This window comes from Brachycentrus maculatus, unplaced genomic scaffold, assembly GCF_059751285.1.
Source record: "Brachycentrus maculatus isolate JH-2025_06_01 unplaced genomic scaffold, ASM5975128v1 h1tg000656l, whole genome shotgun sequence".
Lineage (NCBI taxonomy): Eukaryota > Metazoa > Arthropoda > Insecta > Trichoptera > Brachycentridae > Brachycentrus > Brachycentrus maculatus.
The window spans coordinates 791,930-818,393 of NW_028281391.1; the positions used below are offsets into that span (position 1 = coordinate 791,930).

The window sequence follows — 26,464 nt, forward strand, 5'->3', positions numbered from 1 at the left end:
TATTATTAGATTAAAACCAATATTTTTAGCTTTTCCACTTTTTTATTTGACCAGCGACCGGGTTTCGTCGTTACCGACATCATCAGACTGGTGTCGGTAACGACGAAACCCGGTCGCTGGTCAAATAAAAAAGTGGAAAAGCTAAAAATATTGGTTTTAATCTAATAATAAATTAAAAATGCAATTCCATCACGAAGTGTCAGTGGATAATATAAATCTATTAGTATAAATACATTAAAAGGTTGTGTTTGAAGATTGGAATTAGGTTGTTCGTTCACTCAAAATCTGGGATAACGTAATACATTGTTCTCTGCGTGCACATATAATATTGAGGCGTTTTAGGAACCTTATGTTGTGCGGTTAGCACATTTTTGTGCATTTCGGTTACCTTCCATATCATATTTAAAAAAACGCGTAACTTCTAATTTATTGTCATGTTTGCTTTGTTGTAGATTACAGATAGATGTCACTGTATACAAAAATATTATCTAATGTAGTTGTCAATCCTGGGTAGAATGGTGAATGTTGCACGTGTATAAAACGATAACCTAAACCAGCCTGTGAGAGGTTGTTAACCCTGTAATTACCAAGACTTCTATGCTCTTCTTCATCTTTATTGAGATGTTAATGTTGATACGATTTTGTTGTAGTAGTTTTTGGGGTATGTGTATCTCAAAATTTACTTTTCTGAATAACTTTTTAATTAATTCCTACGTATTAAGGGGTAAATATTACGTTTTCTCTTATTTTCAAAGTATTTAATTTTCCAAAGCGTATTTTTATATCAAAAAAATATATCGAAAAGAGTACAAATAGAAGGAAATATGTAGAGGAAGAAGAAAAACTTATGTGCATCGGTTCAAAAGAGAAGGGAGGCATTGTGTCATATAAAATCTCAAAAACCTGGCTTTGGACAGAGAACTTTGAAAAGCGCCTATAATATATAAGAACTTTCAAATTATACAATCTTCTTATCATTAATAGTTATTTTGTGTAATGCCACTTTAAACTTGGTATTACAGAAAAAATAGTGTTATATTACTTTAAAACAAAAACAATGTTTTTAAATTAACAAAATACTTATAAAATTAATACATATTATTTTCACATTTCCATTTTTCGTGATGCATTTTAGTAAAATATTAGATTTCTGGCAATTTTTCTCGACTGAAATTAACTATTTAGGAGTGGCTGCCAGTCGGAGTTCGTAACAATGAATAATAATTAGTCCTCGAGGCTCGCGTACTTTCGCAATAAATGTCAACAGTGGGGGTGCGGCGTGCAATTAAAAAAAGTACAAACAATGACACACGTACTGTGCATTATGCAAGTGTCGCATTAGACAGATTACGGCACGGTTTTTCACTTCATATCATATTTACTTTGGTTTCGTTTTAATTATTCGGTTCTATTTCATAAAAAAACATAATTACAAAGTACATATTGTTACGAAATATATATAAAACTCGCCAAACGTTATAATGAGCGCAATAAAAAATCGAACAATTATATTTTTCGTTAATTAACTTATTAATAATAATAACCGCTTCCCACAGGAATAGTCAAAGTGAATAAAACGCAAGAGAGTAGCGATTTAGGATGATTATAGCTGTTTTCATTTATTAAAATATTTATAATTTATATTTGAAGCACTAACTTTGTGATTGTCCATTCTTTAATTAAAATGTAACTTTGTTTTAAAAACACTCTAAGTATTTTTTTCTAACTAAATTATTATGTCTACCAGATTCGAAGCTAACCCCTTTTTTATTAAAAGTATTAATCAGTCTTGATAAAGAAGCGGTTAGCTTCGAAACCGGTAGACATTATAATTAAGTTATAATAAAATATTTTAAGTGATTTTAAAACAAACTTACATTTTAATTATAAACATATATATTTTTACCAAGTAAAGTTATTAATTATCATAACCGCTTCCCACAGGAGAAGGCAAAGAGGATAAAACGTAAGAGGGTAGCGATTTTGGATAATAATTGCTGATTTCATATATAAAAAAAATTGTTATCTTATTTAGAGAATCAAAATAATAAAATAATAAAAGAATAAAACGTCAAACCAATATATTATTTATTGATTCGGCATTAACTTTGTGGAACGACATGATTATTTTAATTAAATTAAACACTTGAATAATCCACTGAATTGAGTTTTATTTTTATTTACAACCAGTTTCGAAAACAATAATTGTTTTCATCTTCTGGTACAAATTAAAGCAATGTTAATGTTTTAATTTGTACCAGAAGATGAAAACAATTGTCGTTTTCGAAACTAGTCGTAAATAAAAATAAAACTCAATTCAGTGGATTATTCAAGCGTTTAATTTAGTCAAACCAATAGTATACCAAAAATGGTTAAAAATAATAATATGTATTGGTATTTACTAACACAAATGAAAGATTGTATTACATAATTAATGATAAATTAATGACATTATGAAAAAATTACTTGTAAAATTCGTATATTGAGATGTGCAATAGTTCTTCAACCCTTATGTATGGAAGCGAAGCATGGAGTTGGCAAAAGAAGGATGAAAGCAGACTGAATGCAGTCGAAATGCGATCGCTCAGACGAATGTGCGGCAAAACGATGTTTGATAGATGTTCGAATGATGAAATAAGGAAAGAATGTAAGGCTGAGATAAGCATTATCGATAAAATTAAGAAAGGTGTGTTGAGATGGTTTGGACATGTGGAGCGTATGAGTGGAGAAAGAACGGTTAAACAAATTTATGAGGCGAATGTAGTTGGAAAAAGAAGCAGAGGACGACCGAGGAAAACTTGGCACAATCAGGTATGTCAAATACTTGAAAGCGGCCGGGTCAGGAGTCGTAATAATCGTCGGGTATGTATGAGGAGATGCATGAATGTAGAAGAGGCAAAGAATGTTTGCAAGGACGGAGTGGTGTGGCGTTCGATTCTCTCTGCCTACCCCTGCGGGGAAGCGGCGTGATGGTTAGTTAGTTAGTTAGTTAGCAATAGTTCTTTTATTTACAATAGCAGCGAAAATATTTAAAAACCAAACCTCAGAAAAATACATTTCCTCTTATATAACACGTTAATGTAACATTAATTGTGATCCTTAGTGATTTAATTAGTCTGGAGTTGTATGTAGAGTAGGTATACAAAATGTAGCGTATTATTCGAGTCTCCCTGCATACTTCCATCGTGAGACATGGCTGTAATTACAGAGGTTATATGCACTTTTCCACTCGTCACTCACAGGTTAACAGCGTTATTATATGGTTTTCGTATCATCGATATAAAAATCCTTGAGAAAAAAATTAAGGCTCTTTACATTTAAATCTTAAAAAAATATATAAAAAAACTATTATATATTTTATTATATAACATTAAACCACGAGTGTAAGTCCCTTTCCAAGCACAAGAGCACAGACTCTTTTATGGAGAGGCACAGCGAATCGAAATATATTGTAAAAATTCTCCATATGTATAAATGATTCAAATGTATTATGTAATAAATAAAAATGTAAATATATTAAATGAATAAAAAAAATAAAAAAAAATCGTTGTCATTTTTTAAAATTAAATACCACTTCATGAGTTTAATTTCATCACACACTAATGAAATTAAATAAAAATCTTTAAGTGCTTTTATCCAAGTATTTGCTAATCACCTTATATCTGAAGACCATAATTTTAATAAATCAACGGGTATAGAAATTTTACGTGTAAATAAAACTGGTCTTTGTTAAGATAATCTAGAAAAATTAGAAATAAGTAAAGCAAGCAATAAAGACTTACCCATAATAAATAACCAACTAAATTTTACTTCGAGTCCACTTTTGAAAATATTCCTATTGTGATTCATCTGTCGTCTTTCTCTCTTTCAAAAAATTTTTTTTTTTTATTTTTTTTTTATTTTAATAACCTGATGATGGAATTATATTCCGAAACTGGTAGTCACAAATAAATGTTTTAAAAGTGTGGTATTACACAAAGTAAACGATGGATGGTAAGGAGAGTGTATGATACAAGTGTTTAATTTTTACTAACTCAATCTTTCATTCCACAAAGTTAATGCCGAATCAATACATTACATTTTCATATAATTATTAGACATACATATGTTAAAAAAAATATTTAATTTTTATTTTTATTGAGAACATGAAATTTCAATAATACACAATTTATTGACTGTAGATAAATTGGGGGGCAATCAAATAAAATAAAAATATTGGTGATTTTTTCGCTCTGATATTTATCAAATATTACTCTAGCCTGGTACCTAAAGTGGAGGGCTGATCACCTTTCCTCCATGTGTCAACGATCAAGATAACACTGCGTTTATATGCACCATCGAATACGGATAAGGGTTTGAAGAAGAAGAAGAAGTAGATACATCTTATATATGAATTTGATTGATGTATGTGAGATATTTATAATCAATCTTCATAAGGATCAAATGAAGAACGCACACCGCAATAACGAAAAACGGGTTGAGAGCGTCAGAAATAAAAAATTCTCAGAAGCATAATTGGCAAAAGTCTACGAGGTACTATAGTCTATAAGGAACACCAGGATAAGACGAATATGCGAGATCGAAGATGTCGTTAGGTGGGGAAGGGAACGAAGAGAACAATGGTACGCGTGTGTGAACAATCCAGACTCCCCCACATTGCATTGCACGGAAAACCGTAAGGTAGACGACTCCCGGGCAGACCACAAGATATTGATTGATAACCAGAAATCGACATCGCAGGAGGCCAATTCCTCTTTAAAACAGGCTACAACGCCTATACCAAAAAGAAAAAGAAGAATCTTGATATTAAACCTTTTAAAACAACCAACAATAAACTCATTTTTTTTATTGTATGTATCCTTAAATTTACACCTTCTTTCACATGTCGCTCACTCCTTTCAAGAACGTCATAAATCAAAAAACTTGATTTTTCAGGGGAACATTTTTAAAGTTTAAAAGTATAACACAATGTATTAAAAATAAATATCAAGCCACTTATTGAACTTTTTTCTGTGCAACAGATCTTTTTAAGTAAAACCTGAAGGTTTTTTCTCCATTTGAAAAATATTTAGGATATTAAAAATAAAAAAAACGATACCTTTTCTTCAAAATGCAAAAACAACATTTTCTGCCTTTTAGTGGGTAAATATTGAGTTAAGAATATGCCTCTTTTGCTAGGATATATAGTACATTTTCTGGGCATTCCGAAAACATGCAAAACTGAAAATTGTCGATTTTTGATTTATGACGTTCTTGAAAGGAGTGAGCGATGTGAGTTCTCAGCATCATCTTTGGTTGAGTTAGCGTGAGAATGATAAAGTAAGTTAGTTTTGGTGTGAACATTATAATTGGTTTTCTGTCATATACATTTGAATTTAAATTAATACGCAGAAATGTCTAGCGAATGAATAAAATTTTTGTAATTAAATTAAATAAATAAATATTTAATACATCAAAAAATAAAGTCCTTTCAATAGGCTACCATTCATTTCAGAAACTTCATTGTTGAAAGTGGAGAGTACATACGTTTTCATAATATAAAAAATAGAACGAAATATTTCTCCCCGATTCTCAATACAGGACCTGTTGATAAATCTTAATCCTTTCACAAGGGCCGAGATTCTGGGAAAAATAGTTTTAATATCTCACCCCTGTCGAGCATGAGAACTACCCCTAAGTCTGGACCGGCCTGAGTTATGTCCGCTACGTGCAGGGACGACGGAAGCCTAAGGCTCTTTTATTTATGACAACTTATGGGAATATCGGCCGAAAAATCATTTTTAGAAAATACCCATAAGCGATTTAATGAATTTATTTTATGTGATATCTCTATCACAATTGTAATAGGCACATTTAAAAATTCACTTAAAACTACATACACTTATACCTGACCTTGCGTTGATCTGGCTTAGTCAAGTTAAATGCACAAGAAAGAAGAAAAAAACACACATTGCTCGCTCCTTTCAACAACGTCATATATCAAAAATCGTCAATTTAGAGTTGTGCATGTTTTTGGAATGCTTAGAAAATGTACTATATACAAACAAAAGTGGCATATTTTTAACTTAATATTTACACGCTACAGGGCAGAAAGTGTTGTTTTTGCATTTTGAAGACAATGTAGTATTTAATTTTTTTTTTTAAAGATACTAAATATTTTTCAAATGGAGAAGAAACATTCAGGTTTTACCGAAAAAGATCTGTTGCACAGTAAAAATTTCAATAAATGGCCTGATATTTTTTTTTAAAACGTTTTATTATATTTTTAATCTTTAAAAACGATCTCCTGAAATTTCAGTTTTTTTTTTTAAATATGACGTTATTGAAAGGAGTGAGCGACATATCTTTAATGATTTGTTTCATTTTACAATGCCTGTAAAGCAATCAAAATATCAAAAATCTTTAAAGCAACAATCGAAAAAATAAGTCAGCCATAAACAATATTTATCTTTTTGTTACGTTCGACAAACGGAACTTCTATTGCTGTCAAAAAGATATTTTTCAAAAAAAATGTTTGTACCTGTCATAGGTAAAAACACTTTCACATTCAACACTCCCTTATCATTCATCGTTCACTTTACGTAATACCATATAAAAACTCTACCTTATGACTACCGGTTTCAAAATAACCATTCCTAGTCTAGACTGTAATTTATATTTGAAGCACTAACTTTGTGATTATATTTCTATTACAGTCTAGACTTGTCTACGTTTCTCTTGTCTCGTGTTTTTCTGAAACCGGTAGACATGAAATGGTATTACTCGAAGTAAACGATGAATGATAAAGAGAGTGTCATATCATTAACATCCAACAAATTAATCCATGACTTTAATGTACAAAACATTCACATTTGTTAAGATTTTTATATTTATTATTTTACCAACAACTTGCTATACCCAACTGTGCGCTGGTGTGCCTCATTCTGATTTAAATGGAAAAAATAAAAAAAAGCATATTAAAAAATACAAATTAATGAGGCGAGTGTAGTTGGAAATAGGAGCAGAGAAAGACTTGACATGATCAAGTATTTTAGATACAGGAAAGTAGATGGATCGGAATAATCGTCGGGTACGTATGAGTAGATGCATGAATATATGTAGAGAACCGAAGATGTTTGCAAATACAGATAGATGTGGCGTTCTTTTCTCTCTGCCTACCCCTGTCGTCGAAGAGGCGTGATAAATAAAAATATATTAATTGGAAAAATTCATAATATTGAACAGTTATTTCCGTATACTTTCGGTTAGATATTCTATGCAACTCACTTACTTCAGTTATCTTGGGAGAAAACCTCCGAACTTTTTCCAATTATTTCAATTTGAAAATGTTTTAATACCTCCAATACACGCCTCTAAATCCCACAAGGGAGGTTTAAGACTGTTATAACCTTTCAACATAATTACCTATTCTCTACGCGCGGTTATTTTAATCCAAACGAAGCTAGTTTTACCCCTAGCCGCGTGGTATTTTAAGACCTCACTACCCTTAATTAATTTGCACACGGCCTTATTAAAATCTTCGGCAGTAGCGTTCAAATTAAAAGAGGAATATTTAAATGTGATTTATTTATATTTTCACATAAATAAAAAAATTCGTTAAAATACAATGATTCTAATGCATACTTAAAATTTAAACAATGCACAATTCATGTTTTTCCATATTTGAAAACATAATTAGTTTAACTTCATTAGTAGAATATTATTATTCATTTATTAAGCAATAATTTGGTGGAAAAATATGATAAATTAAATTTTTAAATAAAAACTTGTATACGACCAATTTTGGGTTAGTTAATGTAAACACGAATAGTTTCGAAAACTACAGATGTTTTCTTCAATAAGTGAAAACATCTGTAGTAAAAATTAAATGTAATTCGCCCTCTTCCACATTCATGTATATCTTCATACATACCCACCGATTATTCAGACCACTGGCCTGACCCATTCAAGTATTTTAAATACTTGGTGTCTTCTTCGGTTTTCTTCTGCTTCTATTTCCAACTACATTCGCATCATAAATTTGTTTTACCGTTATTTCCTCACTCCTTCGTTCCACATGTCCAAACCATCTCAATACTATTTACTTAATTTAATTAAATTATCTCAGCTTTGCATCGTTTCTTTATTTCGCCATTCGAGCATTTATCAACCATCATTTCGCTGCTTATTGGTACCAGTGATCCCATTTCATGTACAATTAGTCTACATTCATCCTTCTTTTGCCAACTCCGTGCTTCACGTCTATACACTAGGGAATTATTTATCATACATCACTCACTTCTTTCAGGAACGTCATAAATAAAAAATTTTCAGTTGAGCATGTTTTCGGAATGCCCAAAAAATGTACTATATCCCAGCAAAAGAGGCATATTTTTAACTTAATATTTCCCAGGTACAGGGCAGAAAGTGCTGTTTTTGCATTTTTAGTAAAAGGTATTGTTTAATTTTTTTTAATAAACTAAATATTTTTTAAATGGAGAAAAAACCTTCAGGTTTTACCTAAAATGATCTGTTGCACAGTAAAAAGTTCATAAGTGGCTCGATATTTTTTTTTAAAACATTGTATTACATTTTTAAACTTTAAAAACGTTCTCCCTAAAAATCGAGTTTTTTTATTTATGACGTTCTTGAAAGGAGTGTGCGACATGCATTAGTAACTATACTGGATATAAAATATTTATTTAGAGCAAAGGTTGATCGTTTAACAAGACTGCGTATGATAAGCCATTTTTCTTTTCCTGTTCATTAAGCTGTGCTTATGAATTTGAGTAATTATTGTTTTCTTTGGTCGTAGTATATTAATTATTATACTCAACATACTTGATCTCAACATGTATTCTATCCAGAAATATAATAAGTGAATTTTTGGGGAATGATTTTATGACCTTAAATGCTTACCTCGTATTTTTTTATCTTTTCTTTATTCAGTTTTTAATAAAAATGCTATTAGAATATTTGATTGCTATATGTTTTTTTTATTCTTTTTTTTTATATCCTGTTCATCTTTGATGAGATGTCAAAAAATTATACGAAAAATAACTTCCTTTTCTTGAATGTTTTCCGCAGATACTTTGTGGCACATTTTAAACTTTATAAAATAAAATAACTTTGTTTTAACCACTTTTTTTTAAGTGGTTAAAACAAAGTTGTTTAATTTTATAAAAATAACTTCTATGATTGAAGATTATCCAGATATGTAAACAAGTATTTGGACACACTCAAAATGTTGAGATAACAATTTGTGAAATTACTGAGGTAACAATAACATTTCATTTATTGATTCGGCAGTCACTTTGAGGTAAAATCTATTCATTTTTTTTTTTTTTTTTTTAAAGTTTTACCTAGTAAATAACTACCACTTTTTCTTTTAATCTGTTGTATACACAGTGTTTGAAAATAATGCGGTATGCATCGAAACAAACATTAGAATATGGTTTTAAAATATAATAAAGCAATGTTTATAAGTACGCAGACGTTTAAAAAGTGATTTAATTTCAAGATTTTCGGAAGAGCGAATGTGTTACACGAGCTTTATTTCTTATAATCAAATTATTTTAGACTTCCTACACGCTCCGTCGATCCAATTAATTTCCAAGAATATCAATTACATGTGTGTTTGTTCAAATCAAGGGAATAAATCCCCTCGTAAGATTAACAAAGTGCCTAAAGGTGCTTAAAAACCCGGGAGGAGGAAGAGGATATATGGCGAACCCGGGATAAACGTCCCGTCTTATCCATAGGAATAATTGCCATAGAAATAATTCCTGGGCGGCAGGCTCACGCGTAAAACACGTTTATCATGGTACTAATCGTCTTAATTATAATTGTTGTCGCATTTACGGATTATGCCCTGGGCAAATTCCACCCCGTCATCCCCCGATTGGAGCATGCAGTGTGGGGGATACTTTAATCCGGGAATCTCTTGGAATCCTTATTAGTACAAGTGTGCTAAAATATCCATTATTATCTTATATCAATCTCACGCATACAACTACTCAAAATATCAAGCGCTCCAAACTTGAAAGATTTTAAAATAATTTAAGGATTCCCAAATGCAGCACAAAACAGTACCAACAAAATTATGCATACTTAGGGATGAGAAATTAAAACAGCCTCTCTTTGGAAATAAAAAATATAAAACTCACGAACACTCTAAAAAAGAAATAACAAAAAACATTTACTATTATACAATAAAAAAAAAAACTAAACAAGATAACTTCCTCTTTTTTAGCAAAAGAGCTTTTCTTTTTTGGTAAAGTCTTAATGATGGCACGGAGAAATACAAGAGGACTATCACCGGATTGGTGAAATCAATTTCAAATTGATTTTACCAATCTGGTGGAGTCTTGAATTTTATACCTTATGTAGCGTAGTTTAATTTCACTTTTTATTTTTACTTCTAATTTTTATTTTTATTTTTCTTACTTCATTACTTTTAATTGTTACTACCCTTTTTTTACCACCAAATTACTATTGTTTATATATGTGTTTAACCTGCACCTTTATTGTTTCTGTAAGCTTGTTGTGTTCCCATGTAATTGATGAAAAACATCAAAACTATTTGTATTGCACTGTATTTCGTTTATTGTAATATGTTTTTCATTGTTTGTGAACCGTAAATAAATAAAATAAAATATAATAAAATAAAATAAAAGCATCTCAAATAATTGTAAAATAGTTCAATTATTTAGATATTTTAAAAAAAGTTTAAGAAATATTTACTACGTAACTGTAAAAAAAACATAAGATCTTATTATTCGCATATTGATGGGCAATATTACTTGGCTTTGTAATCTATACATGGAAATTACATGAATGAACTAAAAAGTTTGAATATTCGAGCTTAAATGATAAATTTCTCTGTGTGTTGCTTTTTGTATGCAGCCGATGCTGTTTCCTGCTGATAGAAGAGAATACCTTTTTTTTAGATGGGAATTGCATTTATTATTTACCTTGCTTATTATGTACAAGGTTTGTAGATCATTTAGTAGATTTTTGTTTCTTCTAGCTAATTCAATATGTTTTTATTTGAATCTGTGTTGGAAAAAGGAGGGATAATCTAGTGTGGGTCAAATAGGAATTTCTCAGCATTTGCTCATTGCTTGGAGGAAACCACGTAAAACTCCTCAGGAGAAGGCGGACTGTTGACTGTCATCAGCAGACCTTCCGTTCCACTAGAAGCAGAGAATACCTACAGGCGCTGGTGAAAAAGGTATATAATGTATGCTAAGAAAAGTAATTTGTTGATTAATGTTTTTAAAATAAATAAATCGATCAACTTTTATTTTACACCCAGACGGATGTTAAATAGTGGTAGTTCTTAACAGAGACGGAGCACTAGGTAAAATAGGATATGGCATTTTTATAAGGTACAACCCTCTTTTGTCGAAACAGCGAACCTTGGAGAGGAGGGAATATAAAATAAAGGGGAGAAGGATAATGTCACATCTGAAAGTGCTACGATGTGTGATTTTATAATAAAAATACCAGCATGCATTTTGGTGACGGATGAAAACCACTGGGAAATCAGGCATTTTTCAGGCCAATGTAGCTTAAAACATTTTCAGAAATAGCACTCAGTTGAAATGACACCAAACAATGAAAAAATCACTGTATTTTAAAGCTGTACCTTTAAACCAATATCTACTTGTAAAGATAAAAATCGTTTGTTAAACATATTAAATCCACTTAAGCTGCTAATCACCGATTGTTTAGAAAGTCTGGCACAATGTAGCATTCAAATATGTGCGTGTTTTATCTTAATTAAAATAAGGTAAAAGATGTCATTCAAAAAATGATTTATTTACCCAAAACAGTATTTTTTGCCGCACCTTCTTTTAAATGTAACAGCAACACAAACAAAGCATAATATTTTTCATGGTGGAAAACGTGCTTCTTGACAGGTGCTGTCTCTAAGCATTTTCAATTGCATTGTTTTTTTACAAAATTAGCATACATTCATTGCGTCACGAGCATTTTGAAATTAAAAATTAAATTAAATGTACGTACATATATATTGAGTTTTACATTTGTGAGTTTACATCTAGGGTTGATTTCAGTAAGTTTTTTTACTAAACAGAGATCTTTAAGAAATGGATGTAAGATTGTTTTTGAATAATTGAACTTACTATAGGACACTCCTGAAAACAAGATTCTCAATTTTTATTAAACATATAAATTATCCAGTTATTTTATTAATAATATTTAAAGTGTGTCCAAGACTTTGGCTTTCAACATTCCCCTGTTTTAAAACACCTAAAAACCTACCCCCGTAGACTCATTAACTGTTCCCGTTCAGAAGATAAAATAGTTCAAATAATTACCGTTCAATCAGGAAACTTCCAATAAAATATTCCAAAATGCTTAATATTTACAAAATGATAGTCAATATCCCCGGAAGAGGGGAATCACTTGATTAAAATTTTGAAATTTGTGTAGAATATTTGGTAATAAAAGTCCGATATCAGCTTTTATTTAAACTTGACGGGGAGTGGAAGGGATGATCGCGGGGCGGGGGAGGGGGAGAGGAATATCCTGCGGAAACGGAAATTAAACGAAAATTCGCTGAACAAAGGAGATTGTATAGGGATGATTAAAAACAGTGTCTCAGTTAAGACGAGAAATATAGCACTGACGTTGAAATATGAACCTGTTCCCACGGAGCCAGCCCCTATTTATTGATCTGCAATTTATATTATGTAATGTCGTGAAATTACACAATCAAAATAATGTTTTAAAGGTGTTATAAATGTTCAAATTCAACCCGTTCACATTAAAATTCAAATAATTATAAATGTTTAATTGAAGATATTAATAATCGGTCCTTTAAATGATTAGGTCAGGTGGAATGAATGAATAATAAGGAAATGACTGATAACGTTTTTACTTCGCAATATTCACAAATTTTTGTACATTTTGTCTCGTCGTATGGAGAAAAAGCATAACAAATATAGAATTATATTAATTTTTGACATCTCAAGAAAGATGAAGAAGAATATGGAAGTCCGGCTTACGACCATCAAAGGCTGGTTTAAGTGATCACTTAACACACGTGTAACATAAATTCAAATACACGTAAATACTCCATATGTATAACCATATTTGAGATGTTTTGTCCACTTTTCCAGAGAGTATCTTATCGTAGGAAAATATTTTCTTAGTAAACTATACTCAAAATCATGTGCCATTAAATTTGACTAGCGGACCGTTAACGCCAAAATACAAACAAGCCTCGAAGGAGTTCACATCTCATACATATTTATTTCAATGCAATAATATTTAAATAAAAAAGCAATTATTTTCTCAATAATTCTGAAAATATCAAATAGAGCATATTTTTAGAATGAATAAAAAAATTAAATACATTTATTTTTAAATGGTATTTTCAATTTTTTTAGGTGTTACGCTCAAATATATATTTTTAAAAATAAATATTTAAAAAATTATTTTCATAAACGACAGTTACATTTTAATTATATCGGTAAAAAGAGTTTTTTTTTTAAATGCTTTTAATCTAAAATTGAACGTTAAAAAATACATAAATATTTGTGTAATAATTTAATAATGTTTGGTTAAAATTACCCGCAAGATAAAACATTTTTTTAAGCTTATTATTAATGTTGTGTAAAATACTATCAAGGAATTAGATCAAACACATTTATTGAATTGCGTAATCCTAAATATTTTGTTTTCATTTAAAATTTAGATAAATTGATCTTTCCAAAACATTGTAAAAGATAAACATCGTTTATCGAGATAAAATTACGAATGTTTAGTAAACACAAGTTTATAAATACAAATCATTATTTTTCTTTACACTTGTAATGTATTTACCTTACATAATGGTGTTCAAAAGAAGATTATACACAATGGTGTTAAAAATAAAATTGAATTATTGATGAGAGAAATAAACATTTTTTGACCGTTCTATATAAATCAGACACCTTTAAAAGAAAAATCATGATGTGAGTACACAAAATAAAAAAAAATATCTTTCACAAAAATGTACCCACACAGAGTTTTCCCGTACCAATAGCACATTTTACAATACATCCATATTTATAAAATTATTTGAATATTTAATTAGTTATGACATGCAATCAAGTAAAACATGACCAAATGATGCGATCTATTTCAAATCTACCCACCTTCATTATATATTCGTAAATAGCTCTTTTATACCCAATTTTTTTTTAATGAATTATACATAGTGGAATTGTGTTAATTAATACTGAAAATTTTGCATAATAACCAATGTTATCTTGATTAAAAGAGGTATGCATTGTTTTCTTTGGTGTGTTTTAAATCTCGTGGTTCTACATAAGTACGTTTTTATAAAAAGCGATGTTTGTGCTTTGCTTATAGGTGCTTTAAGGGATAAGTGAGAGTAATTCCTGTAATACAAATATATAAATATGAGACGAAGATTAAAGAAAACACTTCGTTTTTTACCACTTGAGTTTTATTATAGACTACATGTTTCAGAAGTTAAACTTCCATCATTCAGGTCTGTATAATAACTATTATGTTATTATACAGACCTGAATGATGGAAGTTTAACTTCTGAAACATGTAGTATATAATGAAACTCAAGTGGTAAAAAACGAAGTGGTTTCTTTAATCATTGTAACATGTCTTACCACAAAGTTAATGCCGAAACAATAAATAAAATATAAATACGAGCATAAGCAGTGAGATAAGCGAGCTAAGCAGTATCACTAAAATTATGAAAAGTGTTTTGAGATGGTTTGGAAATACGGAATAAATGAGTGAAGAAAGAATGAAGTTTGAAATAAGACTAAAGGAAGACTGAGGACTACTCGGCATGATGGTATATTTCAAGTTATTGAAAATATATATTTATATATATATATATATATATATATATATATATATATATATATATATATATATATATATATATATATATACATATAAATATATATATATATATATATATATATATATATATATATATATACATATATATATATACATATATATATATATATATATATATATATATATATATATATATATATATATATATATATATATATATATACATATATATAAATATATATATATATATATATATATATATATATATATATATATATATATATATATATATATATATATATATATATATATATATATATATATATATATATATATATATATATGTATATATATATATTTATATATTTATATATATATATATATATATATATATATATATATATATATATATATATATATATATATATATATATATATATATATATATATATATATATATATATATATATATATATATATATATATATATATATATATATATATATAGTATGCTATAGTATGGTTAGACAAAGCGTCATAAATAGTGTTTGAATAAACATGCACGTTTTGTTTGAGTAAAATAAATAAAACCTTGTTTCAATTTGTTAAAATTAATTTTATTCCTCGTCACGCCTTGAAGCTAAACAATTCCACGAAATGCAATCGGATCATTAAATAAACTGCATTTATAATTGCATTCATTTACTCCCCGCGACATAAGTGTGTTTCGCCAAACATTAACGTCGTCTTGGCTAATCGATAAATTAAAATTAAACGGCAATAACTTTAGGTCTCAAACACGTGAGAATAAGTCCTGAAACCAGTCTAGTTACTGATACAGAACGACTGTGACTCACAGCCAGAAATAGAATTCGTTGAAAAAACTGTTTTTTGTCTCTCTTTCTTTTTAGTTCCGTTTACGACAGATGCATCAACAGTCAAAGTTAACTAAGTCAGAGATATGTCATGTATTTTTTTTAAATATATCCACCCATAAAAATACGCGTCCAACACTGCACGTGATAGAAGAGGAATAATAAAAAAACACATCAATATTTAATTTTACATGAAACATTTATATATATATATATATATATATATATATATATATATATATATATATATATATATATATATATATATATATATATATATATATATATATATATATATATATATATATATATATATATATATATATATATATATATATATATATATATATATAAAAACGAGATGATAAAAAAACGGTCAAGCTAACAGTATCAAAACTGTAAAGTACCCTATGCATGTCATAAGTTATAATTTGTTGAATTCTACCTCTGTGCGTTTTGATTGGCATTGCGTCTTTGAACTCAAGTATCAAATTATTATAACTATACAAAAATATTTTGTATTTATTTATGTTTCACAATCAAAGAAATACATACAGTGAAATACAAATCGTTTAAATGTTTTTCATCAATTATATAAGAGCACAAAACACTTTCAGAAACAAGTAAAAGTATAGGTGAAATACGCATATAAAGAATAGAAATATGGTCGTTAAAAAAAGTTATACCAATAAAAAGTAAAGAAAAAAAGGAAAAAATTAAACTAAGCTACATAATTAAGATAAAAATTCAAGATTCTATTTCAACTCGATTTCACTAATCTGACCTCTTGTTAATTTTTCTCAATACACGTTTTTCAAGAATATTTAATTTTTTTGCAAAAGATCCTGTATGTAACGAATACGTAGGTATTCGAATACCTCAGTAGTTATGCGTTGATTTGCTGGGCGGATGTGAGTAATGCCAGGAACAGAGGAAAAGCGGCGTGCAAAGGAACTCGCTGACGTCCACATTTGCACATCCGGTGTGCTTGATACTGCGCACAACACGCACTCATTGCATTTATCTTCGCAGCTCTACCGGTGGTCCTAGTAACCAATTAATCATTCACCTCCCTGTTAAATAACGGTTCAAATCAAGTGATTATCAACGTCAAAAAAATCTAAATAAATCAGACACTTACAAACGATAGTGATTTGAAAACCATAATATTTTTGGGTGGAACACTCTCCTTATTATTCATCGTTCACTTTGTGTAATACCACTTGAAAACGATATTAATAATAATAATAAAACCCTTATCCACACCCCAATCGTGCATAGGGCACTGCTTCATATAAACGCAGTGTTATCTTAATCGTTTACACATGAAGGAAAGGTGATCAGCCCTCTGCTTCAGGTACCAGTCCAGGGTAATATTAAATAAATATTACAGGGAAAAAATCACTTTATTTCTTTGACCCTCCCCCCTGGGAATCGAACCCAGGACCTCCTGAACCGTAACCAAGCGTGCTGACCATTACACTACGGAGGCGGACAAAATGATATTCCACAAAGTAAACCATGAATGGTAAGGAGAGTGTTATATTACCATACAACAAAGTTAATAATGCTTTAAATATACCAAATATATATTTTTGGGTGAATCAAAATCCTTGTTCACAAATCTGGTTTTCTTCACTTCTTTATACATTTTCATATGTCAACATAGATGAAGAAGAATACGGAAGTCTTGGTCCATAAATAAATGCTTTTAAGTGCATGTAGTTTAAGTGATTAATTTAACATTCACCAATGCACCTATGATTGCCAACCAAATATTACTTATATTTTGGGTAGTGTGGGTATATACAGGACTTTTAAGCGCGGCTGGTTTAAGCGATTACTTTTAACAGGTGTAACATTCACCATTGTATCTATGATTGGAAACCACACTTTTCAAGTTTTGGTTAGAATGGTGAATGTTACACGTGTGCTAAGTGATCACTTAAACCAGCCCATGACAGATCGAAAGCCCTGTGAATACCCAGACTTCTACATTCTTCTTCATGTATGTTGATTTGTCAAAATGTGATTATTATATATGATAAGGTAAATTTTCTGTGAACTTTCCGGCAAATTTTTGGATATTGGATTATTCACCTTTCGGTTGATATATCAATATTGTAGGTGTCTCAAATCGTTATGAAGCAGCTAACGTTATATATGAAAGATGGAAGTCAGAGCATCTCAGGTATTTTGTCTGGCTTAAGGCTTAATCACTTTTTACATTAGCGTAACGTTCACCATTCTGCCCATTTTTGAACGTCAAATTGCATTCATGTGTGAAAGACGTGCTGATTTCTGTATGTGTAAGTTGTAATTGAGAATGTTAAAGAATTTTAGTTAACGGCAGTGCGGCTCATTTCAGGACAGGACACTAAATATTCAACCCTGATAATGACAAGGTTTCTGTCGAAACCGGTTGGAGAAATAATGTAACAATAAAAAAGTGGTTAAAAATAAAATTATTTTATTTTAAAATGATTATAAAATATGCCACAAATTACATGAGAAACAAAAATTCAAGAAATCCTTATATCCAATGAGGTTCTTGTTAAATTAAAAAAAATTGTTAATGTTTTTTATCAAGTGAACTGTTCACATTAAACCAATTTCAAATAAATTTTTTTGAAAAAAAAATGTTCTCTTTAATAATTATTTTTTTGGTTCTTAAGATAAATAATTATGCAGAATTAACTTATTTATCGTTAAGAAGTATCTATTACACAGTTTTAATTACTGATATTTATATATCCCCCCCTAACTTTCAATAAACTACTCGGCTAATCTAAAAGTAGGCACTGATATACGACTCAGTGATAAATGCCTAAGCTTCTTAAAATGTAACATATTTTTAATTCATTTTAATTGGTAAATAAAAATCACTTTTTCTTGATATTTAAAAAATATATATTTTTAATTTAATAACTGTCACAAATTACTAAAAATCAACAGCAAACAACACACAAATGACCAATAAGTATCACACTACATGAAAACATATACGAATGTAGTGGATCTCTGTAAAAATGTTTTGCTTAAATGAATATATATGTAAATTTGTAAATATGTAAATGAACGTATATATTTTTTTATTAAAATATAATTAATAATAATATAAGCAAAATAAAGAAATATTAATGTTTTCAACAAAAAACGTACAGGAAATATGAAATAAATTTATAAACTAAAATTCAAACTTCTTTCTTGCTATTTTGATGCTTTATTTAAATGTCTTTGAATCAGCTAATAATATTTTTCTTCATAATTTTTTTTGTATTTATTTTAATGAATGTTTCGGGTAAAAGTATTTTTTTTAGGTTGGGATTGAATATATAAATTACCTTGCTTATTATATACAAGGTTTATAAATCATTTTATGTATTATTTCTTCTTACTAAATAAATATGTTTTTTATTTAAATCTATGTTGGAAACAGGAGGGAAAATCTTATTTGTGAGTAGAAGGCAACGAAAAACAAATACCATGATGCTTTATTTTGTGATATTAAGAAATATAAAGAATGGAGAAGATTAGAAAATGAGTAAGTTATTATAAAACATTGACTTTTTTTTAAACTTGACAGTATTATAGCTCAGATACGAGTTCCAAGGGTTGATTGAAAAACACCATTTACTCTAGTTTTTCCACAGTTGAAGAATTCGCCCATCGCGTGTCTTGAACGACAAGTTTGGATTGATTTTAATTAGCATAATGCACCGGCCTGCCTGGAGCGGGCTAACGTAACAGTAGAGCCGCTGTCACAGCCCCTCCAATGGAGATGGATCGCGTCGTGCTCACGCGAACCACAGTTACAAAAATGGCAGCCTCAACTCGGACAAGATTGAGAAGCCCCTCCGAAACGAAACGGACTCTCAAATTCCGACGGCCGGAAATGGACACCAATGCTTCTCAAATATTTTCGTGATGACGCCTCATTTAACAAAATAAAAAATTCTCAACATTTTTGGTGTGTCTAAATCCTCGTTCACAGATCTAGGTTTCTCCACTCACAAGTATTTTAACATTTTGACATCTCAACATAGATAAAAAAATAAAATAGAAGTCTGGATATTTAAGGTGTTAAGATTTGTCATGGGCTAGTTAAGTGATCACTTTTTACAAGTGTAACAACCATTCTATCTATGATTGGCAACACAACGAAATATTTTTTTAACAAGTTTACAAAAGGATGAACGTAGACTTAGTGCAGTCGAAATGCGATATCTTAAGCAATTTATGGCACAACGATCTATGATGGATATTTGAATGGTGATATAAGGGAAGAATACAAGGCTGAAATACCCATTGTCTATAAAATTAAGAAAGGTGTGTTGAGATGGTTTGGGCATGTTTGTGCGTGAATCAAATGATTGAAAAAAGAAAAGTAAAGCAAACGAATGGGTCAAATGTGATTGGCCCATTGAAGCAGAGGAAGATCGAAGAAAACTTGGCATGATCAAATATTTAAAATACTTGAATATGGTCAGGTCAGCAGTTGAAATATTAGACGGGTATGCATGAGGAAATTTACAAAGACAGATCGGTGTGGCGATTTATTCTCTCTACCTACTCCTGAAAGGAAGCAGCGTGGTAGTAAATTACTAGGTTTTTTATGTAAGTAAATATTTTTCAACAAATAAATGAAGATAGCAGTGAGGATGGCAGCAGACATCAGCATAAGCGGGAACAGACCCCCAGGAAGACCACCTAAACGATGGAGAGATAGCTGGTCTTCCACCTCCCAGCAGCAGACCAGAGAATGACAAGACACAGTCTTAAACGTAAGAGAAAAAGGAAGAAGAAGAGGTAAATGAAATATGAAGAAAAAAAACTCATTACATACATTATAGTGAAATTCCTGATATTCATATGTGTCACTTCGTTTCCAGTCATACATATAAGGGCTCGTTAATTTTTAATTGCTTGCAATTAATTCGCGAGCACAGCGTTAATTTATTACGAGTGTGACCATATGAAAATAGCCCACGCTTTCAATTCAAGGAAAATATTTTTTCAATGCACAATTAAAAATTATTTAACTGACGGATGTTGAAATTTAACCCTTAAGAGATTATTCAATAATCACCCCATACGGAATTACTACCGTTTTTAGGACGAGTAAATTATAGTTCTTTTCTCTCTGCCTCCTCCTGCAGTGAAGTGGTATGATTGTTAATTAGTTAATTAGTTGGTTAGTTTTAAATTAAGGTATTAACTAAGTAAAATATTATTTAAAAATGGATAGATTTTACCTCAAAGTGACTGCCGAATCAGTTAATGAAAAGATATTATTTCACACTAATATTTATTTAATATTACAGCGCAAGTAATCTTTTTGTTTTCATGTAAGTTACCATAACATAAGTCAAGATAACACTCAAAACGATGACAAGCCTTATGCTTTTTTGGGTGCGGATATGGAATAAATTAAGAATATATCATAGTTTATTGAGATTTTTTATGAAGAACAATAAAAGTGATTATTTTTGTAAAAATAATGGTCACTCTAAAATGAGCACAAATTAAATACGAGCTTATATATTGAATACGCCAAATAGCACAGAACAGTGACAGTTTAAAAGACACATCACATATTTTGCCCGGGTCAATGGATTGTCCGACCTCCAATACATTACTTTAACAATTAAACACGAATAACTGTCCCATTATGTCAAGTTTTGATGCAAAATTATCATTTATCCCAAGTAAGAAAAAGCGTTTTAAGAATATTATTATCCATCATGATATTGTGTGAGAAGGTTTTTGATACAAATCCCATTATATATTATCAGCATTTCTTCTCCATGTTATAATGGATAAATTTAAACGTTGCGTTTCACTCTCTCGCTGCTCGCTGATAGTGTGTGAAGGAGACGTGTATTTACCAGTATTTACTATTTGTTATTTTATTTTTACTTTTTGTTTCTCTATTAGTGTATTCTTATTTTTTTATATTTGATATTGTTTATATGTATTTTGTTAAAGGCTTTAGCCGTTCAATAAAAAAAATATTAATAAAATAAAAACATAATTAAAATGTAACTTTGTTTTAAAATCACTATAAATATTCTATTATAACTTAAATATAATGCCTACCGGTTTCGAAGCTAACCGCTTCTTTATCAAGACTGACTTGATAAAGAAGCGGTTAGCTTTGAAACCGGTAGACATTATAATTTAGTTATAATAAAATATTTTTTGTGATTTTAAAAGAAAGTTACATTTTAATTATAAAATGGAAAATCACAAAGTTAGTGCCTCAAATTTAAATTATAAAATGAAAACATTTTTTTAAAACGAACTATACTATTATGAACACTCTTTTATCAGATACTAGATTATTCACACTACGGTCGAAATATTAATATTACAGGTGTCTCATCTAAAAGTGAAAGTTTTTATTTTTATTATTTTTACACGAAAGATGGAAGACTGGGCATTTCAGGGCTTACAAGCTGCTATTTGGCTTAATGAGTGATCACTTTTTACACTAATGTAAGGTTCACCGTTTTGACTATTATTAAACATTTATTTCGAATGAATTTTCCAATAATGTATATATTTATGCAATCTCCAACAGAAAAGAAATTTTATTTGATATTGCTTAGATTCTTATGTGAGTTGTTATTTTGATGCAAATATGCATACTGCCTCCATCCAATCCAGCGCCTTTGTAACAAAGGAAACGTACAGAGGACAGAAATTTTTAAAAAAATATGTAAAATAATTTTTGATTCATTCAAAAATCGAACCACATATGTCTTTGTGCATGGTCTTTATGTCTGCGTTACATTTATTTTCCTTGTGATTCAAAATCAAACATATTCGAAGACCATAAATAAATAATATTTGGTGACTCACGTCACGACAGCCATCAATATCCATGGATCTCTCTGTCCACGCCAAAAGAAAGAAGTGGATGAAAAAAATGATGAAGTTTCAGCGGGATCATTAAATTAATTATCATGATTCAGAGAAATACTTTATGTTAAAAGCGGAATGTAAGAGCAAATGTCTTCTTTATAAATGCAGTTAAATTTCATTACTCTGGCAACACAAAAGCAAGCCGATATGGATCATTCCCAGAATAAAACATTATGTCTCATCATATGCAGAATATATAATACATAAGAAACATAGAATTCTCTTAATTTGTTAAAGTAGGTATCACACCGTAAGTGAACTTGTGCACTACACGGAATTTTACTGTCCGGCAGTCCGGTTTTGAAAAAAAAATTGAGTGATCGAATTTACTCGCAACGCGTTCACGCACCGATCAAGAGCACCGATCTGAAGAAATATGGACAAAAGCACAAGCCAATCTGAGCCAATCATCGTTTTACCATATTATTTTTTGACATCTCATCAAAGATGAAGAAGAATATGGAAGTCTGGGCATTTATGGGGCTAACGACCGTCATAGGCTGGTTTAAGTGATCACTTTACACACGTGTAACATTCACCAATTCTACCCATTATTGACAACCACACTACTCAAATACTTGGAAACACTATATATATTAACCAATTTCTTAATTCCATCTAAGGCTTAGTTAAGCCATGTAAATTCTCAGACTTCCATATATTTCTTTATCGATATTGAGATGTCGAAAAGAATGAATAAATAACTCCTTCTTCTCTTCTCTTCATCTTCTTGCTCAATGCTGAGCGTCGTGGTCTTCTGGAATGTCAGGCACTTGGTGCACAAGTTCTCTCCATTCTTCCCGGTCCTGGGCCAACTTGATGGCTGCGTTTAGCGAGGATCCGGTTAATTCCTTTATTTGGTCTGTCCATCTTGTTGGAGACCGTCCTCTTGCCCGCTTGCCTTCAACTGTACCTGTTACTACCAGTTTTTCAAGACTCTTCTCGTTCTTTCTGGCGATATGCCCAAAGTAGGACAGAATCCTTTTCCTGCAAGTCGTGGAGAGTCTTTCTGTCACTGACAGTTCGCGGAGAATGGAGACGTTTGTGCGTCTTGCAGTCCAAGGAATGCGCAGCATCCTCCTCCAGCACCACATTTCAAACACATCCAGCATATGTCTTTCCTTTTTCCTCAGTGTCCATGTTTCCATTCCATACAGCGCAATGGAGAATACAAGAGATTTCACTAGACGGGTTTTCGTTCTCCTCTCTAACTCCTAATTGGAGATAATTCAGATTTATGAACAAGTATTTGGACACACTAAAAATGTTTTAACGAATGCTTTTTTATTGCAAAATGAAGAGATAAACGAACATCACAGTTATCAATAATTAAATATATACAAACGCATTGTAAGATAATATCAATACATATTATAGATGTTTCCTATGAGTCGGCTTTCAATGCTTTGTAGAAAATGAGGAAGAATAAGTAAGAAAGTGATAATAGCAGTAATACCCAAATGCTTTTTTTAAAAATGAAATATCAGAAATCATGTTAATTAAAGCATCAAAAATACCCAGATGTTCTTTGCTTTGTAACACATATTTATCTAGCCGATGAGTGTTTAAGACTTGACAATTATTATTTGTAAGTTTTTTATTTGTATGAGACAAAGACACTTTTATTGTCATATTAAAACAATCATTTGTGGTCTATTAAAAGAATAATTTTAATTATGAACCAACGGAAAATGTACCTACGTTTATTCACACATGTTCTAATACATCATATTATCACGAGGGTGATTCAGCTTTTCTAAGAACTCTTTTGGCTGGCTGATTGCTCATATCACTGATTTGTGGGAGAATAATATTGTATTAATCATTAACTCAGCGGTTGGAGGATTCGTGTGAAATTTTAAAAGTGATTCATGACAATAAAACGCGTGATTGGATATTTTAGTTTCATTGGAAATATTTGAAACATGTGCCAAAAATGCTCGTTTACTATTTACAACTTATATTTTACTATGCTAGAAAAAGAAAATACAAGTTGAAAGTAATTTTTAAAATAATCATTTTATAAGAATTGGGTGTATCATATCGCTCACTCCTTTCAACAACATCATATTTAAAAAAAAACTTGATTCTTCAGGAGATCATTTTGAAAGTTTAAAAATATAATACAATGTATGAAAAATAAATATCAAGCCAGTTTTTGCACTTTTTACTGTGCGATAGATCTTTTAATGTAAAACCTGAAGGTTTTTTCTCCATTTCAAAAATTTTTAGTATCTTTAAAAAAATAATTAAACAATACCTTTTCTCCGAAATGCAAAAACAACACTTTTTGCGCTGAAGTGGGTAAATATTAAGTTAAAAATATGCCGCTTTTGCTGGGATATAGTGCATTTTCTGGGCATTCCGAAAACATGCATAGCTGAAAATTGTCGATTTTTGATGTGACGTTGTTGAAAGGTGTGAGCGATATATGGTTTACAGTAAATTGGTTTACATTCAAGAAAAAGTAAGGTTTTTTAATGTTTATATATTATATATAATATATATTTTGCTTGTACAGAAAAACTTAACTCTCATTTTGAGAAGGATTAATACATATTTTATTTATTATACTACAATTCAGAATGTAATAAAAAAATTACAAATAACTTCGTTTTTATTAAGGATTTCTCTTACTTGTTGATGAGCATTAAATCTGTGGAAAAAAATAACATGATGATTATATATGAAAAAAAAATTGTACAACATGTGACGATTTTTGAGTTTACAAATTTATAGTATAAATACGACTAGTTTTGAGAACTACAATTGTTCTTATCAACAGGTGAAAATTAAAAACTTTTTGTACCTAAAAGGTTTTTTTTTCATCTATTCATGAGAGCATCTCTGTAATTATCTATTAGATCATATTATGTAATGTATATTATTGCAGGTATGCCCTTGATGTATTTTTTTACGAAAATGGCGCTATATAAGTTATTCTAATTTATTATTATTATTAATTAAAATAAAACGGTAAAAAACAAGTGTTTTTTGTAATTTTATGAAACTAGCCATGTTTACTTTAGTAAATACATTTATAAAAGAGATCTCATACAACTATTTTATTTTCCTTGTATTTATAATTTTTTACTTAAAAAATATTATTTTTACTAGTTTTTTAAACTTTTTTTATATTTTCGTGCGAAAGCTATTAAAATGTTTGATTCCCAAATATTTTTAATTTTTATGGAATTGCGTAGTATTTTGTATTCTAAAATAATTGAGGAATTTTAATGATGTTCTTGCAAATATTTTTTTTAATTGAACAAGGCTTTCTCATCTATAAATTAGAAAATAAAATCAACTGTCGAATGGTGATTTAACTTCTTAAATTATTATTATTTATGAATTAAGTTTTGTATTATTATTTTATTTGTATTTTTCGATAGCAATAAAATGGACCATGTCTTGTTAAAGGTTTCTTACATTAATACAAAGGGAAATAACATTTCTTATATATGTGAATAGATGAAATGACTGGATCGTGCTCCCATAATCTCCCCACGTGTGCACGTGGTCTAGTTGTATAAGAAATAGAAGAAAAAGAAGAATTGTACAACAACAACATCTCGTTCCCTTAGGGGAGTTAGTGCAACGCCTGATTTATTTCATCGAACAAATAAAACATTATTACACTCATGTTTTTATAGAAAATAAAAAAAATCATATCTTTTACAGAAAAGGTGTTTTTTATCTATTCGTGATAAAGAAGATGAGACAAGTTGTTGTAAATTTTGAAATTAATAATCACGTATAGAAATTTTTATAGATTTTTTCTGTCCTCAATTTTTTTTCATTTAGAGTTCTTAACACAGATG

The 26,464-nt window shown here is 29.8% G+C and overlaps 1 protein-coding gene and 1 non-coding gene across 2 annotated transcripts in view; both read right to left on the bottom strand.

The window, feature by feature from the left end:
- Positions 1 to 26,464, bottom strand: part of LOC148300785 (cell adhesion molecule DSCAM-like) — a 232,891-nt gene that overhangs the window by 169,587 nt on the left and 36,840 nt on the right. The gene's annotated exons all lie outside the window — the stretch shown is intronic.
- On the bottom strand, positions 17,132 to 17,208 carry TRNAR-ACG (transfer RNA arginine (anticodon ACG)). Its single transcript has one exon. It is a non-coding gene; the product is annotated as a tRNA-Arg (tRNA).